The 18,465-nt window shown below is 56.9% G+C and overlaps 1 protein-coding gene across 3 annotated transcripts in view; it reads left to right on the top strand.

Annotated features, from left to right (window-relative positions):
* The first annotated feature begins 3,880 nt into the window (after positions 1-3,880).
* RARA (retinoic acid receptor alpha) overlaps positions 3,881-18,465 on the top strand; it is a 43,668-nt gene continuing 29,083 nt past the window's right edge. Inside the window, exon 1 of one of the 3 annotated variants that reach the window (XM_043584358.1) lies at positions 3,881-4,001. The gene's annotated coding sequence lies outside the window, so the exon portion shown is untranslated. Of the gene's footprint in view, positions 4,002-11,552; positions 13,201-18,465 lie in introns of those variants that run through there. The other 2 variants (XM_043584359.1, XM_043584357.1) reach the window with 2 other exon arrangements.

An 18,465-nucleotide genomic window follows, 5' to 3' on the forward strand; every position in this document is an offset into this window, starting at 1 on the left:
CCCTGCTTGGCTTCCACTGCCCTTGTGGGAGCAAAAGCTGATGTATGTTTGTCAGTGAAGTCTTAAGTGTAATTCAGACAGCCAGAGAGCAGACTGAGAGGAGGAAGAAAGTGCTTTTCTTACTGGCGTTTCTCACTGAAGCTGAGAGCTATGGGAAGGTAGTGGGATTTTTAGAGGGATGGGCCGGACTTGTGGTTACTAGTTTTTGCCAGGATTGTAGCCTGTTTCACATAGAGTAGTGGCAAAGATGCTGACCTACATTCTTCCTCTTGAAGGTGGTGGGGTGTGTGTCTATATCCTGATTTATATTTCTTCACAGAAGCAGATTAAGCTTCCGTAGAGTGTTGATGGGTATTGCCATGGAAAGAACATAGACACAATAAAATTGGTGTGTTTCAACCCCAGAGCTGCTGCTGACATTTCTGGCTCAGTGAAGACTTGCCTGTGGGTAGATAACTAACTGGCAAGAGTGTGTGAGGTCCAAGCTACGCAGAGATCAAAAATATTGGCAGAGCTCTATTTGCTACTCACCCCCCATCCACTGCTCCCTGCCTTTATTAAGTGCCCTTTTAAGATTGACCAATAAGAACTGGGAGGTAGGATTGAGATACTTCTTGAGGATCTTCAAAAATATCTATTGAGAGGTGTTGCCTTGACTACCGAGGGAGACCAAAAGAAAGAGCCAAGATGTTACTTACCTTTGTGTCTGTCCCCAGCACCTAGTACAGCGTTGGGTACCTGGTAGGTATTCAGTAAACAGTCATTGAATGGACGGATAAATGAACCAAGGAAGACACTGCCTTTTCCTCCATCTCGAGGCCAGTTATCAGAAGGTAAACACTGTTGGTGTTTCTGCACGGAGGTGGAGCAGGGCCCTGTAAAAGAAGGGTGCTCCATCTTACAAGATGTGTCTTGACACATTGTGGAGCGTTTATTGGTCTCACAGATGCGTACCAATCGCTCCCTCTGATGTAGTGGCATTTTGCTTGAGGCAACTTCCACACTGCTCCCAGGAAGCCTCGGGTGTGGGGAGAGGGAGTCCTACCCATGGGCTGGGAAGATGGGCACCTGTCTGGATGTTACCTAGTGTCCCTAGGGATTGGCCGGAAGCTTTGCCTCCATTTGGCAAGGGATCAGGGAGGAACACACCTTTGGTGTCCCACTTTGTAACTTTTGAAGAAAGTGGTGATCTCAGGTTCTTCCTGAAAATCTGAGGTGCCCTCTAAGACATTCCCCTTCATGCTGCAAACAGCACTGGTCTCCCTCTTCTCAGAAGTGCATTCTGTAGGGGGAGAAGGTGTGCCCTCTGGCCTCCCTTGATTTTCAACCCCAGCCCCAAGGCACTGGCAGTAGAAGCTAATTGGGTGCAAGGGGCCTGGGTAGAGGCTGTCTGAAGACTGGGGAAAGGAGAGAGCCAGCTCCTTTTTTAAAAAGCTCTAATTGAGTTCTGAATCAGCCTCCCTCTCTTTGATCCCTCCTCTGTTTCCCACACTGCCTGAAAGAGCTAGATCAGCACTTTATAACAAGGGTGCGCCTGCTCCCCACACCGCCCCCCTCTCCCGACGCGCTCTCCTCTCCGCTGCCGCCATCCACTGCTTGTCTCCTTCAGTTAAGATAATGAAGATGCTGAGAGATAAAATGTGTATTTAATAAGGGTGGGGGTAGGGAGGCGGAAAGGGGCAGCCAGGGCCTTCCCTAGTTTGGGGCCTAGCCAAGACTCAAGCTGAAAGCAAAGCTGGAGTAAGACTTGGCCCCAGGGTGTGGGGGTTTCTGGGCCTCAATCCAGCTGACTTCACTGCCTGCTGTTTGCCCTAAATTCCCCCACCTCCACCCTCTCACCCCCACACTCCTTTCTTTCCTCTCTCCTTGCTCCCCATGGGGAAAGGGAATCTTGCTTCAACTTTATTTTCAGCTGGTAACTTGGCCTTTGGTGCGGTGCCCCCAGTCCCCGAGTCAGCTGCAAGGTCGGGCTAGGGCAGCCCCCTCTAGCTAAGGCCTGCAGAAGCCTTGGGTTCGCGGTGGGGGGTGAAAAAAAGCTGGAGTTAATGAAGACCAGCTGCTAGTCTGGGTTCTGCCTGCAGTTAGCTGGAGGCCAGCCTTTGGTGGTGGTTGAAGGTACTGGGGTGCGTGACCTCCGTCCCTGGGCACAAGGATATCCTGTGGCAGCTGAGGCTTGCGCTCCTCTCTGGGCTCAGTTTTATCCTTAGTTTGTAAGAGAGGAGTGCGTTTCCCTCTTGCCCTACTCCTCCCCTCTCCAAATAACACTCGCCCTTATTGGGCTTTATAACTGTAGTGGCGGCCCAGCTGAGATCTGAGGATCTCCAAGTTCTTTTGTAAACACTCATTAACTGCCTGGGAAGAACCAAGAGCCCTGGTTAACAGCTGGGAGGGAACTGAGGCACGTTAGGGAGAAAGGCTTGACCTGAGCTCACCCCATGGACTCCACCCTGGGGCCTCCATCCTTCCTGTCTAGCTCCTTTCCTCAGTAATTCCTATAAGGGGGAGAAAGATGTGGGTGAAACACTGCTGCCCTCTCCCCTTCTAGGAAGAGGCCATACTTTCTCCCTGCCCTCGAATCTGTCCCTGACTACCTCCTGCCCCACAGAGTCCCTTCACCCCATGACATTTTCCCTGCTCTGCTGCTGCTGGTGCTGGAGATGCATGCAATTCTCCTTGCAAAGTACTCTCATTCCAGCCCTCTGCAGCCCTCCCATCCACCTTTCCCTGGCCCACCAAACCCAAACCCCAGTGCCTCCTTTTGAGGTACTTGGGAAAATCACCTATCCTAAACTGGGCCTGTAACCTTGAAGCTGATCTAATTGTGCTAAGAGGTCCCTCTGTCCCTTGTATTTATCCCAAATGGTAGCTGGGAAAATACTTTCTTTACTGAATTCATTCTGGTAAAGTTTCAGGATTAAGGGCTGGGCAGCGGCACTGGTTGACCCCTATGTGTTCTGAATCTCGTCCTTCTGCTGACAATTGCCATTTCTGGTGATAGGTGTAACCCAAAGCCCCCCAGCTCCACCTGCTCATACTCTCATCTGTATGTGCATGTCTGCCCACTTTAGCACACTCCCAGGTACACACACCCTAGCCAGGATATGAAACTACCAGTTTCAAACTGCTATGGATGTCTCATCGCCCTTTTACTTGTGGGGAAATCGCCCTCCCCTCCCCTGGGTGGCGTCCTAGGTACTTAGGAATAGTGGGGAGGGATGGGGAGATTGTGCTATGTCTCTGAGGGGCGGGATAGGAGTGAGCACCTGTCCAAAATGCATACCTCCATCCCCAAATTATCAATGGCTAAGTGGCTTAACAGGAGTGGTAAGGAAGGAAATCTTAACCCCCATCTTCAACATCAAAGCCCAAATCATCTGCTAGGGGCAGGAAGGAAGAAATGTCCTTTTTTTTTTTTTTTTTTAATTTTTTTTTTCAACGTTTATTTATTTTTGGGACAGAGAGAGACAGAGCATGAACGGGCGAGGGGCAGAGAGAGAGGGAGACAGAATCGGAAACAGGCTCCAGGCTCTGAGCCATCAGCCCAGAGCCCGACGCGGGGCTCGAACCCACGGACCGGACCGCGAGATCGTGACCTGGCTGAAGTCGGACACTTAACCGGCTGCGCCACCCAGGCGCCCCAGAAATGTCCTTTTCCTCTTGTCAAATATTATCCTATCTTCAGCTAAAGTCATCCATGTGCTGTGTATTTGAGACTGAGGACTGTTCCGGTCTCCAGCCCATGACTGAGACACCCTGCTTTCTCCCAGTGTGTTCCTTCTCCCCCCATCAGTCAGCTCTGCACCCGCTGACCCAGCCAGGGCTGGTGGAAGAGGGCGGGGAGAGCTTACTGTTTGGCGAGTGGCCTTTAGGACCCAACGGAAACCCGTGCCTCTTGCAGCAGCCTAACCCAGAAGCAGGGGGGAATCCTGAATCGAGCTGAGAGGGCTTCCCCGGTTCTCCTGGGAACCCCATCGCCCCCCTGCCAGCACACACCTGAGCAGGTAGGACCGCGCACGCCCCTTCCCAATTCCCCCTCGGCCGCCTTCCGCCGGGCTTTTCCGCTGCTGATCTGGTCGTTTCCCTCTCGCCAGTTCAGGCTTTCCCCATCCCTCCTCCCCCACTGATCACTGTGGTCCGGGGAGGTGGGAGCCTGGGAACAGTGGGGTGTCTGAGAGCTCGGAGCCCCCCGCACCCTGCAGCGCCCTTCCCGCGCTCCCTCCCAGGCATTCCCCTATCTCAGGCTAAGAATGGAAAGTGGGGGGAAGGTCTGCCCAGGCCCTACGCCCTTGCACCCTCCTTTGCAGTATTGCCTAATCCCCCTTCCCCCACCTCACCTCGACAGGAGAATTTACAGTGCTGGGGTGATAGTGGAGGGAGCAGGAGAGGAACCAGAGCCTTCCAGGGGGATTTGTCTCTCGCTTCCTCCTGGCCTCCCCGCCCCAAGAGCTTGGGACTTTGGTTTGCCCCCAACTCCCTACTCACCTTGTAGGGGAACTAATACCCCTTTCCAGATCTCACACTTTGGTGGCTAAAGGCTTTGCTGGAGGGTAGTGGAGGTTGTGAGCAGTTTTCGGTGACCTGTTCCTCTAGGGAAAGTTCTTTCATTCTTTCAGCTTAGAGCCCCCATCACTGCCAATACCTCAGCACCTATTGCAAAGAATCCCCCCCACCCAACTACGTGTGTGTGTGTGTGTGTGTGTGTGTGTGTGTGTGTGTGAAGACCATGTGATTTTAAATCTACAAGCTTTGGGTAAAGGTGGCTGCATGCATTGAAGGGGAGAGATCCCAGAATGTGGCCCAGGCCAGAACAGGCTCAGCCCAGATGGCTGGGGAAGGGGGTGTGGACCAGATCTGGGAGGCCACCCAGCCATGCCAGCTCCCTGGGCTCCTTGGCTTTCAGAGCCTCAGGCTCCTGGTGTTACCCCAAAGCTTCTGCCCTCCTGCAGGCTCTCTGGGAAAGGGTTGAATGGCACCTACTGTTTACAGTGGCTTATTTTTCCCTCCAGCTGGGGGCTGACAAAGCCTGCTCTCTGAAGATCTAGGGCATCTCATTCTGGTTTAGTGGGTTTGCAGGAGGGGTGTATGACCTGTCAGAGTAACTGTGTGAATGTGTGTATATCGCCTCTGAGCAGAGCCGACTGGGGAGGAGAGTGATAGGAAAGACTGGTCACACTTTGGGGGAACCCTCTAGCTCTCTGTGGTAGAGTGGGCAGCATGTCCCCTGTCCCCAACTGTGAACTCTCTCTAGGTGTGGGGTGTGCTTTGCAGTCTCCATGACTCCTTGGATCCCCAACAGGTTGGTTTTGTAGGAAAGGGTGGATAATGGAGTGACTTCAGACTTAGTTCTGCTCTTGACCCAGGAAGCAAAGTAGAGATTCTGAGTGTGAACAGGTTTGTGCATTTGTACTGAAGCCTCAGTTTTCTTTCCTTCTTTCTTTTTCTCTTTCTCTGTTTCTTTCTTTCTTTCTTTCTTTCTTTCTTCCTTCCTTCCTTCCTTCCTTCCTTCCTTCCTTCCTTTCTTTGACAAAGAAGGGAATTTATTTCAGTGAGGCTAATACAAGGAAGACAGCAGACTAATGTCTCAGACTATCTCCCTCAGTTTCTTCATTTGTAAAAATGGCTATTGGTAGCAAGCCCCGCTTGCCTGATAGGGACACCTCCATAAAGGCCCCATAAGACAATGTATTCTAAAACCCAGTGCAAATGGTAGTTTCCGCTGGGGTGGGAGTGGGGGTTCTAAGATGGGATTCTGTTCCTAAATCTAGGTCAGTCTCTCTGCTTTGGCTTTCCCTCGCCCCAATCCTTGCCCATCTGGGGGATGGTGGAATCAGGCAGGCTATTGCCCTAGGGGCTGCAGAATTACCCTAATGCCGGTGGTGGCTGTTGCCAGAGAGCCTGTGGTCAGAGAGGACAGATCTCTCTACTAGGCTTTTCTTCCTCTGGGGCTCCACATCTTCTCCCCTGAGCCCCGTCTCCACCTTCCTTCTGCCATGCCTGCTCAGCGTCCTTGTCCCCGTCTCTCCCCTGCCCAGTGGCCTCCTTGTCCGGCTCACTGGACAGGGGCCCTAATCGGATTGGACAGCTGAGATATGTGTGGCGGCTGAGAGCAGGCGGGAGGGAAGCCAGTGGGAGGATGGTATGAGGGCTGCCCCTGGCACTGTCCAGGCCTCCCAGGCACCACCTTGGTCCTGCGGACTCCCGGCTTGGCTTGGTCCTGGGGAAGGGGTGCCAGAGGAGGCTAGGAATGAAGATTAGGGGAGGGGGGAATCCACCCAGGACCCCAGGACCTCTTTGATCTTTAGTGGCCTAAATGACACTATCTCTGACCGTGACCTGGAGGAGAGGACAGCAGGTGAGGGCCAGGCTGGCTCTGCCCCCTCCCCCATTCTCATGGCCCTGTTTTCTTCTCTTCTTGTTTGGAAATGTGTGCACTTTCCCCATCCAGCCCCTTTGGCCAGTTCCCCCTTATGGGTCACATCTGGGAGCTGCTGGGGGCACCATGTGTCTGCCTCACTCTGGGCTGTTTCCTCCCCTCCAAGGTATTTCTCTCATTCACTCTCTGGGCTGGGCGCCAGGACTCCTGGGTTTCCCGCCTGCCTCCTGGTGCAGGGCTGTCCTTCAGGCCTCCAGAGAGTCGCTAAGCTGGTTTCCTTCCTCCTGTGTGGGGAGGGCCTTCTCCCTGGGCTGGGAGGTGTCAAGAATCCCAGGTGGGATAGGGGTGGGGGCACCACAGCCCCTGGCACTGTGTACCCCAACTCCTCCCTCCCAACCTCTGACTCAGCTTGGGGGCAACACATGCCCTGCCTGGAAGGCATGGCCTGTTCTCGCCTCCAGGCTTTCATCTTTATATGTGGGCAGCCCAGATCTTCTGCTATTCTTTCAAGCTTTTTTTCTCATGGTATCTGGGGGTGGCCATCGAAACCCCTATGTCTGTACCCACACATTTTGGGGAGCAGAGGATTAGCATAATTAAGGCTGGGGCACTATTTTGTCTTCTCTCCAGCTGGGCCAGGATGAAGGAAACCAGCACAAACTTCCCCATGCCAATTCCCTCTGCCCTCAAAAGACCAGTCAGTGGAGCCAGGCCCTGCCCTCTCGGTGCCCACAATGTGGTTGGCACTGATTTGTCAGAAATTGGGAAGGTTTCCCTCTAGACTGCTTGCCTCCGCTCTCCTCCTCTCAGAGGGCAGGGACAGCTCTAGGATGGCAGGCACTTATGGGCAGGCCTCTCCCCTAGGGAAGGGGTGTGGGATGCCCCTGAGATGGCCAGGTTGGCACTCTCCCCAGGCTGGAGTCCTGGACTTGGTTTGGAGCTGGGAGTTTGTGGGGGAGAGCAGGACACGGGCCTCCCTGCCCCCCTCATTTCCTGCTCTTTGGGCAGCTGTGGGCGAGAAAGGCTGCAGGGACTATTTTTAGTCGGTCTGTCCCCTGGCAGGAGGGACGTGCAGAAAAGCACGGGGCAGCAGAGGGGCTGGCCAAGGTGAGGGTAAGCAGGCAGGCGGAGGAGTGAGGAAGAGCCAGAGGGGCAGCAGACAGGGCAGAGAGGCACGCATTGGGCTGGGGCAGGGTCTGGCAGAGAGGGTCCTGACCCAGGTAGATGGGCTGGGCTGGGATGAGGAATACTGGGCACCCCTTGGCGGGTTCTCTGTCCTGCTAGACTTAGAACCCTGAAAAGGCATTAAAGACCACTTAGACAATCCCTCCCCCTTGTGGAGGAGCAAACAGACCTGGGGTGGGGGCAGGATATTCCTTGCACTAGGACATTCAAGCAGTCATCTGGCTGCACTGGGACCCCTTGCACCCATCTTCTCTCTTCAGGGTCCCTCACCACACCTGGTTGTGTCTCCCTCCCCTGCTGCAGCAAGGAGGACCTGGTTGTTTCCTTCTCTGCTTGTTTATGCACCGTCTCCCGTAAACCCCAGCTTGGTTTGTTTAGAAGTCTCCACTATGTGGAGAGAGCCTGTGTCCAGGCTGGAAGGAGGTCAGGGTTGGGGTTTGTTTAGGTGGCCTGTGGCCACTGGTGTGAATCGAGGTGCTGGGCCTCTGCCAACAGGCTCACAGGCTGGCGAGTCTGGGCTTAGAGACACCTCAGGGAAGGGGCATCCAGTCTCACTCCACCTTAGAGACCCAGAGAAGGCCCGGATTTGCCCGCAGTCCTGAGATGAGCTAAGGACAGACCAAGGACGGGAGTTTTGCAGGCTCTCCAGAGCCCCCATCCGGCCCCACGGAGGTCATCCTGGTTGTTTGCCAGTGCCCCCAAGAAAGGAGGGGCACAGGCAGAAGAGTGGGTAGATTACCAGAGGTTTCCAGCCACAAGTCAGAAGTGAGCCCTCCCCCAAGGCCTGGGGGCAGAGCACCTGGTTGAGCTTTGGGAGGAGAAAGTTCAGGAGAGAGTTGCGGTCCCTCAGGACTCAGTCTCCGGTCTCAGTCTCACCCCCAGGGCCACCATGTTGCACAAAGACTGTGAATGGTGCCCCCTGGAGTTGTTCAGGGCCCTGCCTATGGAGTCAAACGTGGTGCTTCTGTCCCCCACCTTCTTTCTTTCAATCAGCCTCAGATCCAGCTGGAAGGAGGTGTTCCAGGTGGGCTTGAATCCAACATTTCCTCCCCCACTCTGCCTCCTGCCACTCTGTCTCTTATTCCTCTGTTGCCTACCCCCTCCCCACCAAGCCTGGCACAGTGGGCCACAAATTGTGGTGCAGGCACCCCTCCCCCCTCTCCATTCAGTCTCTATGTCTCTGGGGGCTGATTTATCCTGCCCCCCCCCCTACTCCTGCCCGCCTTCAGGCCTGCTGCAGTGTGTGAGAAATCAGTAGTGCAAATGGATTGAGGTTGTTCAGCCAGTCCATTCCCCTTGGGCCACCCCCCACCCCCCAATCCTCCTGGGACTTGGAGAGTTACCCAGTCCCCTTCTGGCTCCACATACACAGTGATATACACACCTAGTGGCTGTAGCTAGAGCGCTGAGCACAGGAATTACTCTTTCTGTCCATCGCTGCCTCTGTCCCTCTCATTCTCTCTCTTTCTCTCATATACTGGGCTGGCCTTAGCATGACAAATACCCTTGACCATTTATTTTCTAGCTTGGGTGGAGTGGGGGTGGAGGGCCTTAGAGAGCAGTAGGCTGCCAGCCAGAGGTGGGGGGAAGCAGGTGGGTAAGGGAGACGGGGGGGGGGGGGGGCGGGAGGACTAGCTGGGGAGGGATTGGGTGACAGCCCACCCCATCAGCCTCTGGTAACCCAATCCCTACACCCCACCCTCCTGATTCCCCTCCTGTTCAACAGCTTCAGCAGCTGCTGGCAGAAGCAGGGCTGGCAGAAGTGTGTGTGTGTTGGGGGTGGAGAGGGGCTGTGGGGGCAGGAGGTGCTGCCAGGACATGTTAAAGGAGCCGCACAGCCTGGGTACGACTTGGGTGGCAGGAGGAGGTGGGGCTGGTGGGAGAGTGGGTGGTGAATGATGGCAGGGGGCAGGCTGCAGGGGGGCAGGGCAGCCTAGGGGTCTCACAGAACTTGTCTGCACTAGAACAGGGCCTGGCAAGCTGGGGGTGGGCAGTGATGAGGGGACAGGGGCGGGTACAGCTGTGGCTAGCCCTAGGATGCCTGTTCTTCGCCAGGGGGCGCATGTAACCATGGAGGACACAGCCTGCCCCTGTCCCCAATCCCTGGGCTGTGCCTGCTGGGCATCACAGTCTTGGTGACTAAGTCACTTCTGTCCTGGGGCTGGCAAGGTGCCAGGCTCAGCTCTTCTCGGTAGGTGAGTCACTGCCCTGGCATCTCCCCCGGATGCAGCTGAGTCACCGGGCTGTGCCTGCTGGGCAGGTGGGCACCATGCTTGGGGTGGGGTTGGGGGACCATGTATGTAGCCTCCGGTGTCTTCTCTGATCTCTCTCTGGCATGTCCTGGCCCTATCCACCACCTCGCAGCTCTGGTGTTTGTCCCATGTGCTCTATTGAGGGAGTAAAGAAGGAAGCAGTGTGGTGCTGAGTGGAAATGTTTGATTCGGAGTGAAGTGGGGGGGGGGGGCGGTTGAGAAGGGGCCTGTGGGTCAGAATCTTAGCTCTGCCGCTGGCAAGCTGTATGACCTTGAGCAAGACAATTTCCTTTTCGTACCTCAGTCTCCTCATCTGCACAATGGAAACAGGAGCCGTGCCCCAGATTACCCTTCAGTTCGAATCAGAGGGAGTGGGGAAGTGAGCGTGCTTGTGGGAGGAGCTCCCCCAGGGATGAGGGGGGCGGAGGGCAGCCAGGGAGGGGAAGAGGAGTCAGGGGCTGGGCTGGTTCCAGCAGACATTTCCCACACGGCCTGCATCCAGGTAGTCTCTTCTCACTCACTACCAGTGTGGTGCTATTCTTGAATAGGAGCTCCCCACCGGCTGGGAGAGGGAGGCCTTGTTTTGCTGGAATTGTGGGCCCTCCTGGGGGGGGGGGTGTCTCAGGGCTATTTTGTATCTCCTTTGAGTGCTGCAGGCTCTCTAGGGTTTCCCTTTGGAGAGAGATCCCTGTCTTGGGAAAACAGTGGCTCAGACTTCTTCCCCAGCCCATTGCCTTCTGTATACAGGACGGGAAGGTCAGGCCCCAAGAAGGAGTGTCTTTCCTAAAGAGTGAGGAGCCCCCTGGCCTGTGGCTTTTCTCAGTCTGATAGTCTCCTGCTGCCTCCTGCACTTTTCTCCCCTCCTGTGTAGGGTCCCTGCAGGGTGGGGATGGGGACCCTGCTGGGGGTCCGGCACAGCTGGAGTTCAGCTGCTGCAGCTTGAAGACTCCTGGCCTCCCACCTGGGGACCTCTCCTGTTTCCTGGAGTCAAGCCTGGGTAGGGCTAGAGCCTGGACAGGCAGTACTGGGTGCCCTGGACAGGGGGAAAGTGCCCCAAAGGCCTGTGGGCTGTGTGCTTGTACATCTGGGGCCAGTCTTCTGTGCATGAGTGTCTGGCCCCCTGTGGGGAGTGGGTGTGTGGGTGCATGAATTTCTTCCTCCATCTGCACATGGGCCTACTGCCGTGTCTGTTCAGGAGTGTGCCCCACACTGCCTCATGACCTTGTGCATGCACGAATGCCTGTCTTATATGTGCATGTTCTGTTTGACTCAAGGATGTGGATACATGTGTGCTCTGAATATGCATGTGGGTGTGCATATATGGGGGTCCTGCATGTGCGTTTACACATCTGAATCTCAGTGTGCACGAGTGTACCTGACCCTGTGTGCTGGCATGTATATGTGAAGGCCTTTCTTCGTGGGAGGCAGTGTACCCGTGTTTATGCACACTTGCATTTTTGTGTCCATAGCTTTAGCTAGAAGGGATACTGGCAAAATCTAGGGCAGGAAGAGCCTGTGTGGGCTAGGGGTGGCTGGCGCTGAGCCCCCTCCCAAGCTGGTCTCACCCGGGGCAACGCCCCCTGCTGCTGGTTAGGCTCAGGCTGGAAGGCCTGGGCGGTGGGGGGGGCGAAGGGGTTAAGCGTCGGCGTCCACATCTGGGAGCCATTGGCGCATTCCTGCCCGCTGAGCGCATGTTTGCGGATGGATCTGGACGGGACAGGACGGGAGGGGCTGGGCGGGCGTTTCGCACCGGTGGACGGAAATCCAGACGAGAGCGCGAGAGCGAGAGACAGCCGGGCCTGGAGGGCGGGAAGGGGCCTGGGGAAGCGCTGCCCCAGCGCCCTGTCCCTGAGCCGGACCTCAGAGCAGATCATCCCACCGACCAGGCTTGTCCTACTTTACCAAGGCTGGGGGGCTAAAGCTGGAGGGAACAATCAGATACTCCGATTCTCCACCCAGCTGTGCAGCCGGTGTGATGGTGGACAGAACCCTGTGTCCACTCCCGACCTCCTGTTCCTCGTCTGTAAAGCGGGGGCCGTCGGGCCGGTGGCTTTGAGAGCTTTGCCAGCCGGGTCAGGCTGAGAGTCTTCCTCACTGGGGTGGAGGCCTGGGAGTGTGACACTTCCCCTTCCACTGGGAAGTCCTGTGGGGGCACTTGTGGCCACTTCTCTGACAGGGGAGGGGGGTGGTGTTGTTCCTTAATGATTTTGCTTCCCCCCAGTAGGCTGCTACAGGTGGGGACGTGATCCTTCCAAACGGAGCCGCAGGCTCGAAGGGGGCCTGTGGCTGTGCTGGGAACTGGGGTCTCTGCAGATGGAGAGTGATTCAGATCTTGCCCCGCTAGAGCAAGAACGAGAGCTCTTCTGGCTCCTCCAGACTGGGCCAGGAGAGAGAAGCTGGAGTCTGAGAGTCCTCTAGCACTGAGGGGTGCTCCTGGGCGCCCCCTGGTTGGTTCTTGGAAGATCCAAAGGCCACTGCCCTTCTGGGGGAAGGGTACTTGGCAAGGAGATGCTGAGGGGTTAGGTTGGGCTCTAGTTCCTCAGACCTGCTCGAACTGGAGAGGTGTTTGGGGGAAGAGGAGAGGAGTCATTACTCGAGGGAGGTATACCTACTCTTGCACTTCCTTTTTTTTTTTTTTTTCAGATGGGAAAATTAAGATTCAGAGAAAGGAAGCGACTTATTCAAGGTCGCACAGCTCTGAGTTCCAATTGATCCCCAGAGAAGGATTATAACTATAGGAGTTAGGGGCTTAATATCTAGGGCCAGAGTCACTATATTCACTTCTATATTATGCTCTCTTCCTCGGTTTAGGTGTTGGGCGTGTGTGTGATCTGTGCCTCTGCGAGTGTGGGTATGTGTGATTGGGGGCAAGGGAGTGTGATACCACACACTACTGTCCTTTCTCGACAGAGTCCTCTTTCCATTCTTTCCGCAGAACTCCTCCTGCCCTCTCAGAATCTCTCCTTTTGGGGCAGAGGGAGGGAATTCTCCCAGATTCCCACGGTCCAGCCTTTAGCTAGGCGCGTCTCCTTTAAGACTCGCCCTTCTCCGGGTCTGTTAAGGAGGGGCGGGGGGCGTGATCCCACAGGCCCGCCCCTGGCTGGTGATAGGTCGGTGGGCGGGCAGAGGCGGGTCTGGGTGGGGGAGAGGGCCGCCCCTCCTGCTCCGTACCCTCCGCCCCCCTAGTCTGGGGCTCCGGGTAAAGTTTCAGCCTCCGCACGTGACTCGCCATGGCCGCTGCCTTCGCCCCGCGCCCCTGAGCCGCGGCCCCCCAGACTGCTCCTCTCCTGGGATCCCGTACCCCTGACGCTTAACAGCACCGAGGCGCAGGGTCAGGGCAGACGCCGAGCCCGCGGGCGCTCTGGACGGATTGCTTCCTCCCGCTGCGAGGTAACCTCTGCCCCGGGGATTTTGGAGAGCCCCCAGCTCCCGCGGGCACCGGGGCCCCTTGGCCTGTCCCTGATAGGAGCTGCAGGCGGGGACCTGGCGCTGGGCGGGTTCGGACGGGAACCCGGGGTTTCCTGGGCTTCCTACCCCGCCGCCGCCGTGCCCAGGGTGGGGGAGTCCAATCTGTGCGTCTGTCTGCGCCCGAGTGTTCGCGCGCAGCCGTGAGGCATCTGGGGCGGTCTGCCGCGCGTGTCCCCGGCGCCCGAGCTGTGGCAGAACCGCCGCTGGGAACTCCTACTCCCTCTTGCTTTCCTCTTCAAAAACAAACAAAACAAAAAGACTTTCAAACCTGTTTGGGGAGAGATCGGATGCCCAACGGACTAGCCCCCTCCTTTTCCTCCTGTTATCTGAGCTGCCCTGTGGTTTGGGGAGAATCAGCCCGGAGGCCCACCCCCACCGGAGCAGGCGGCTGGGGGGCGGGGCCCGCTCAGCTGGTGTCCCCCGTGGAGTGAGGGGAGCCGATCGAATTGGGTAAGGGAGTCAGTGCAGTACCAGGAGGGAGGTCTCTGGATCTAGTGCTACCATGGGGTTATGGAAGCTTTTTGGGGTAAGGGGAGGACGGAATGGACTGGTTGTCTTTGCTCTGCAGAGGGTGTCTGGGACCTGGTGCCACCCACGAGGAGGAGAAGCTGCTAGCCAGATGTGGATGTGGAGGGGAGGGGGTGCTGGAAAATCAGCTTGGCTATGCCCCTTCTCCTCTCTGGGCACTGCCCTATTGTCAAGTTGCTCAGTGGGAAGGGCGGCAGGCCACCAGTGTGCTAGGCTGGGGATGGGGACCGACTACTATGGAAATCAGACAAGAAAAGCCCCACAGCCTTGAAGATATTTCTCTGCCTCTGTCCATCCTGTCTTGGATAGGATGCCCATGTGCTGGCATGGGGTACCCTCAGCATTCAGCTGGTGCCAGCTCCTTCTACCAGATTGCTTTCTGCCTGTGGGCTGTGTGCACATGTGTGTGTGTGTATATGTTCTTAGAGGGACTATTCCTGAGAACACTCCCCCACTTCCCCACCCCCTTCTGCTAACTCCCCCTCACTTTTGCTCCTGACCACCATCCCTCCTCCAGTTTCCTGGGTGGGAGATTCAGGGATGTCTCTTGTCCCTTTCCCTGGCTGCAGTGGTCATAGGGCAGGGTTGTTCTAGGGAAGTGGTTCAGTAAAGGCACCAGGTCTTGCTACAAAGTGGGCTTGAGCGCCAAGCACTCCTTCAGGGCCTTGTGCTTGATGGGGAGGCTGGGTTGGGGAAGACCCAGATTGGAGCGGGGGTGGCTTGACACCTTGGGGCTTCCCCCTGTTGGGGGTGGAGATGAGTCTGGGGGAAGAACAAGAGAAAGAGTATTTGGAGCTGGAGGAAAGGGGGGGTCTGGGGGTTTCTGACTATGAAGGGTGTTAGTGTACTGGGAGGGGCTGGGACATCAGTTCTGTCTGGGAGTCTGGGCTACGTTGGTCCTGAGACCGAGCAGTCACTAGGGTCAGACTGGGGTAGGCCCTTGGGAGCTGAGGATCTTAGATTTGGACTTTGAGGGTATGAGTGAATGTGCATGAAATGGTCCATGCAGGAGTTTCCCCACCAGACTGGTGAGGGCAGTGCAGATGAGGTAGCAGTTCTGAAAAGACCCTGGGTTTGGAATGGCTTAATCCTGGCCACCTCCTCCTATCACCTCTCAATCTCCATCCTTAATTTGACCCTAAATGCCCCTGCTACCATTCTGGGACACTTCTCTGGTCCACCTCCTACTCCCAGCCATGTGGCAGCCTGGCAGGAAGCTAGCTGTGGGCAGCCCCATCCTGATCACCCCTGTGCCTCCCCCGCTGGGCACAGTCACCCACATGTGCCATGACGCGGTTCCTGCCACTCTGTCTAGTGTGGGGTAGAGGACATTGTCTGAGTGGCACTTCAAGTCTGTTTTGGGGGCATTGACCCAGACCTCGGTTAATTGGCTCCTCCTCCCTAAATCCTTTGGTCTTAGAAGCTGGCTCTGCCCTCTAGGACCTTTCCCCCCAACCCACTTCTTGCTCAGACTTCTAGGTTCTTTAGTGGGGTAGTCCTCAGAACTGTGTGACGTGAGGGTGCGGCCTGCTCCAAAATATAAACCTCAGTGCCTGGTTCCCTGCGCTTTGGGCAGCATAGGCTGGGCAGGGCAGGGCCTGACCTGGGCTGAGCTGAGGGATGGGTGTGTTTGGGCCTTTCTGGAGGTCTGTTTAGGAGTAGTGTCTGGGATCTATGGTGATGGGCATCTAGGGAAGGTAATCCTATCCCTGTGACGAATGAACATGGTAATCTCCACTTGCCCAGTGCCCCACGCCCCTTTCTGGTGGCAGTGGTTTTGGGAGTGTGGGAAGCTGGCAGGGTCCCTGGCAAGATGACCAGGGTTGTCTTGACTTACTGGGTTTTGGGAAAGGCGTGTGGCAACTGATACCTCAGCTCCCAGGGCTTTGGCCGCACATCCTCTCTGATCCCTGCTGTCTTTCTTCCCTCCATTCCCCTCTCCACCCACTGGCTGCTGTCTAGAGCCCACACGGTTTGTAGGGGATGGAGGGTGGGGGCGAGGGCCTGGATCTCCGTGTGTGTCCAGGGAGTGTTCTGGGGATTGGCAGGATTGGCTGAGAGTGTCTGGGTGTCCCTGCAGGGTGGGTGGTGTGCAGGGACCAGGCCCAGAGTGTGAGAATGTGTCAGCGTCGGTGTGTCTGTCCCCCGTCTGGCTTGGGTGTGGGTGTCTCTTGCTTGTCTGGATCTTGCCTCCCGCTCCAGTCCCCGCCTCCCCCCTCCCCCCCCCCCCCACCAGTTGGGACCGCCTGCTTTCTCTCCCTCTCTCTCCGCAACTGGAGCCTCCCTTGCCTGTTCCTGGAATTTGGAGAGGAGGAGGAGGAAGAGGCAGGCAGACAGACCTCCCACACTGTAGCCCGCCTGCCTGGCATCATGGGGAAATGAAATAGGTGCTATGGAACTAAGGTTTCCCTGCCTAGACCCTCCAACACACATCACAGAGTCTAGGGAGCCACGTTTACAGAAGGGCCTTGGGCTGCCCCCTACCTGCCTGGCAGTGATACCTCCTTCTTCTTCTACCCAGCATCCTGCCTGCTTGGCCCCTGCCGGGACCTCTAGGCACCACTGTCAGCCCCGGGAGCGGATGGGGGATTAGACTGCTGCCAGCCTGGCCAGCACCTGTTGCCAACCCCCAGCGCTGTAACTGGAGCCGGCCATGGAAGGGGGCTACAAAATGACAGGTGGAATTTCTGCAACCAGGCAACCCCCCCCCCCCCCACTGGATATGCCTTTGCCTTCCGGCCGGAATAAGGAAAGCCTACCCCCCCACACCCCCTCTGCAAGTGTCAACCTGATCTCAAGGATGATGTCCCAATCCTGCCTGTGGGGGCAGGGCCTGGGAGATGGGCAAAGGAATGAGTTTATTGCTGTTTGCCCAGGGACCCCCCCCCCCCACCATCCCCTTCACAGGCTGCAGAGCTGAGCTGCCCTTGTTTAAGTTAACTGAGCTCTGTTGCTCAGGGAGGGCTGGGGGGCATGGGGGTTGTGGATGGGGGTGGTTCTCTGTTAATGTTTTAATTGCATAAAAACTGGGAGCTCAGCTCCCGACCAGTGGGGAGTCTGGGTCTGGCTGGCCGCCCGGTTTGGGCTAAATATAGTCTGGGACATCTGCAGAGAAGGGGAGGGGGGTGGAGGGAGGTTCCTTTCCCCCCACCTTCCACCAAGGTGCCCTCGTCTGGGCGGGCACCTTGGAGCAGGGAGGGGGATTCCTGAGCACAAAAGGCTGGGGAGAGGCGGTGGGGGCTGGGTACAGTTGGGATCTCGCCTGTCTGGCGGCCAGTAGCTGCCTGAGATGAACCCAGAGGCTCAGGACAGGCTGGAGTGGGGTGTGCGGGCTGTATCCAATGGCTCTGCTCCCCTCCCCCCAGAGCTGCCTGAGGTCAGGCAGTCTCCATGTGTCACTGCGCCCTGCCGGCCGCCGCCGTGTGTCACCGTGACCCACTCTCTGTGTGCCTGTGTGTACACACCTACCTAGGAGTGGCTCCCTCCCGGCTCCTCCCCCAGAGCCTCTGTCCCCTGGGTCCTACCGCAGATCCCCAGCCCTCCTTCCTTCTGCCCCTCGGCCCACGGTGAAACCTCCAGCCCAGGAATCGAGACTTAAGAAGGGGAAGCTGCGGTGGGGAGTTCTCTGATCTCTAGTCACGGCAGGAAGTGGAGGGGAGGGGGAGCAAGGGGGAGAACCGTGAGTGGCAGGCAGGAGGGAGGGCCCATCAGCCCTGCGACCAACCTCACACACTGCGATAGGGGGTGGCCACCCTCCCAGCTGGCCCCCTTCCCTCCAGCTCCAAGTGGGGGAACCTTAAGGGACAGCTGATTCTCTAGGGGCTGGTAACAATCTTTATCACCCCCCAACACTGGAAAAAAAAAGTCTTCCTGTCACGTGGCTGTCACTTCCTGTCCCACTGTGGTTCCAGGGATGTTTGTTGTTGGTTGCCATGGAGATAGCCGCCGTGGGCACTACCCCGGTTCTTGTGGGGAGGGAGCTGCCCCTCCCCCCAGGGCCACAGTTGGGAAGGGACTTGGGGGGCCTGCCTTGGGGGCTATTTCAGGCTGAGTGTGTGTGGTCTCTGATGCTCCAGATCCTCTAGGCAACCCCCCCTCCCCAGACTTCTGTCTGTGGGAAGGAGTCACAGCCACCTACTCAGACCCAGTGTTGGGGAGACCGTGACTGTGCCTGGCTGTGCTTGACTGGCTGACTGTGTGAGTCTGACTGATTGTGTGGTCCTGTCCCCTCCAGGCTAGGTTGTGCTGCCTCAAAGATACATCACAGAGGTTCGTGGGACCTCTGCTCCCTATCTCCTTTTACCTTTGGAACCTTCTCCCATCTTGTATTCTCATGGAAATTGCCTTCCCCAGGGAGCTTCTGGGATGTCTTGGGGTATAAGCTGGAGTGGGAGGAGGCTCTGGGCAGGTTGTGTGTGTGTTTGGGGGTGGGGAGGTGGGGGTCTGCCTCACCCTTGCACACAGCCTGTACCAGCCTTTCTCTGAGCCTGAAGGCCCTGTGCTTTAAGGGGCAGGCCATACGACTTTGTGACCCATTCTTCCCACCCCCTTGTGGGTTTCCCTCTTCAGCCAGGGATGGAGAAGAGGAGATTCCCCCTAGTTCTAACCCCCAACTGGTAGGCGGGTGCAGAGTAGGAAGTTCCTGGGGGGTCAGTGGAT

This window comes from Prionailurus bengalensis, chromosome E1 (genome assembly GCF_016509475.1).
Source record: "Prionailurus bengalensis isolate Pbe53 chromosome E1, Fcat_Pben_1.1_paternal_pri, whole genome shotgun sequence".
Taxonomy (NCBI): domain Eukaryota; kingdom Metazoa; phylum Chordata; class Mammalia; order Carnivora; family Felidae; genus Prionailurus; species Prionailurus bengalensis.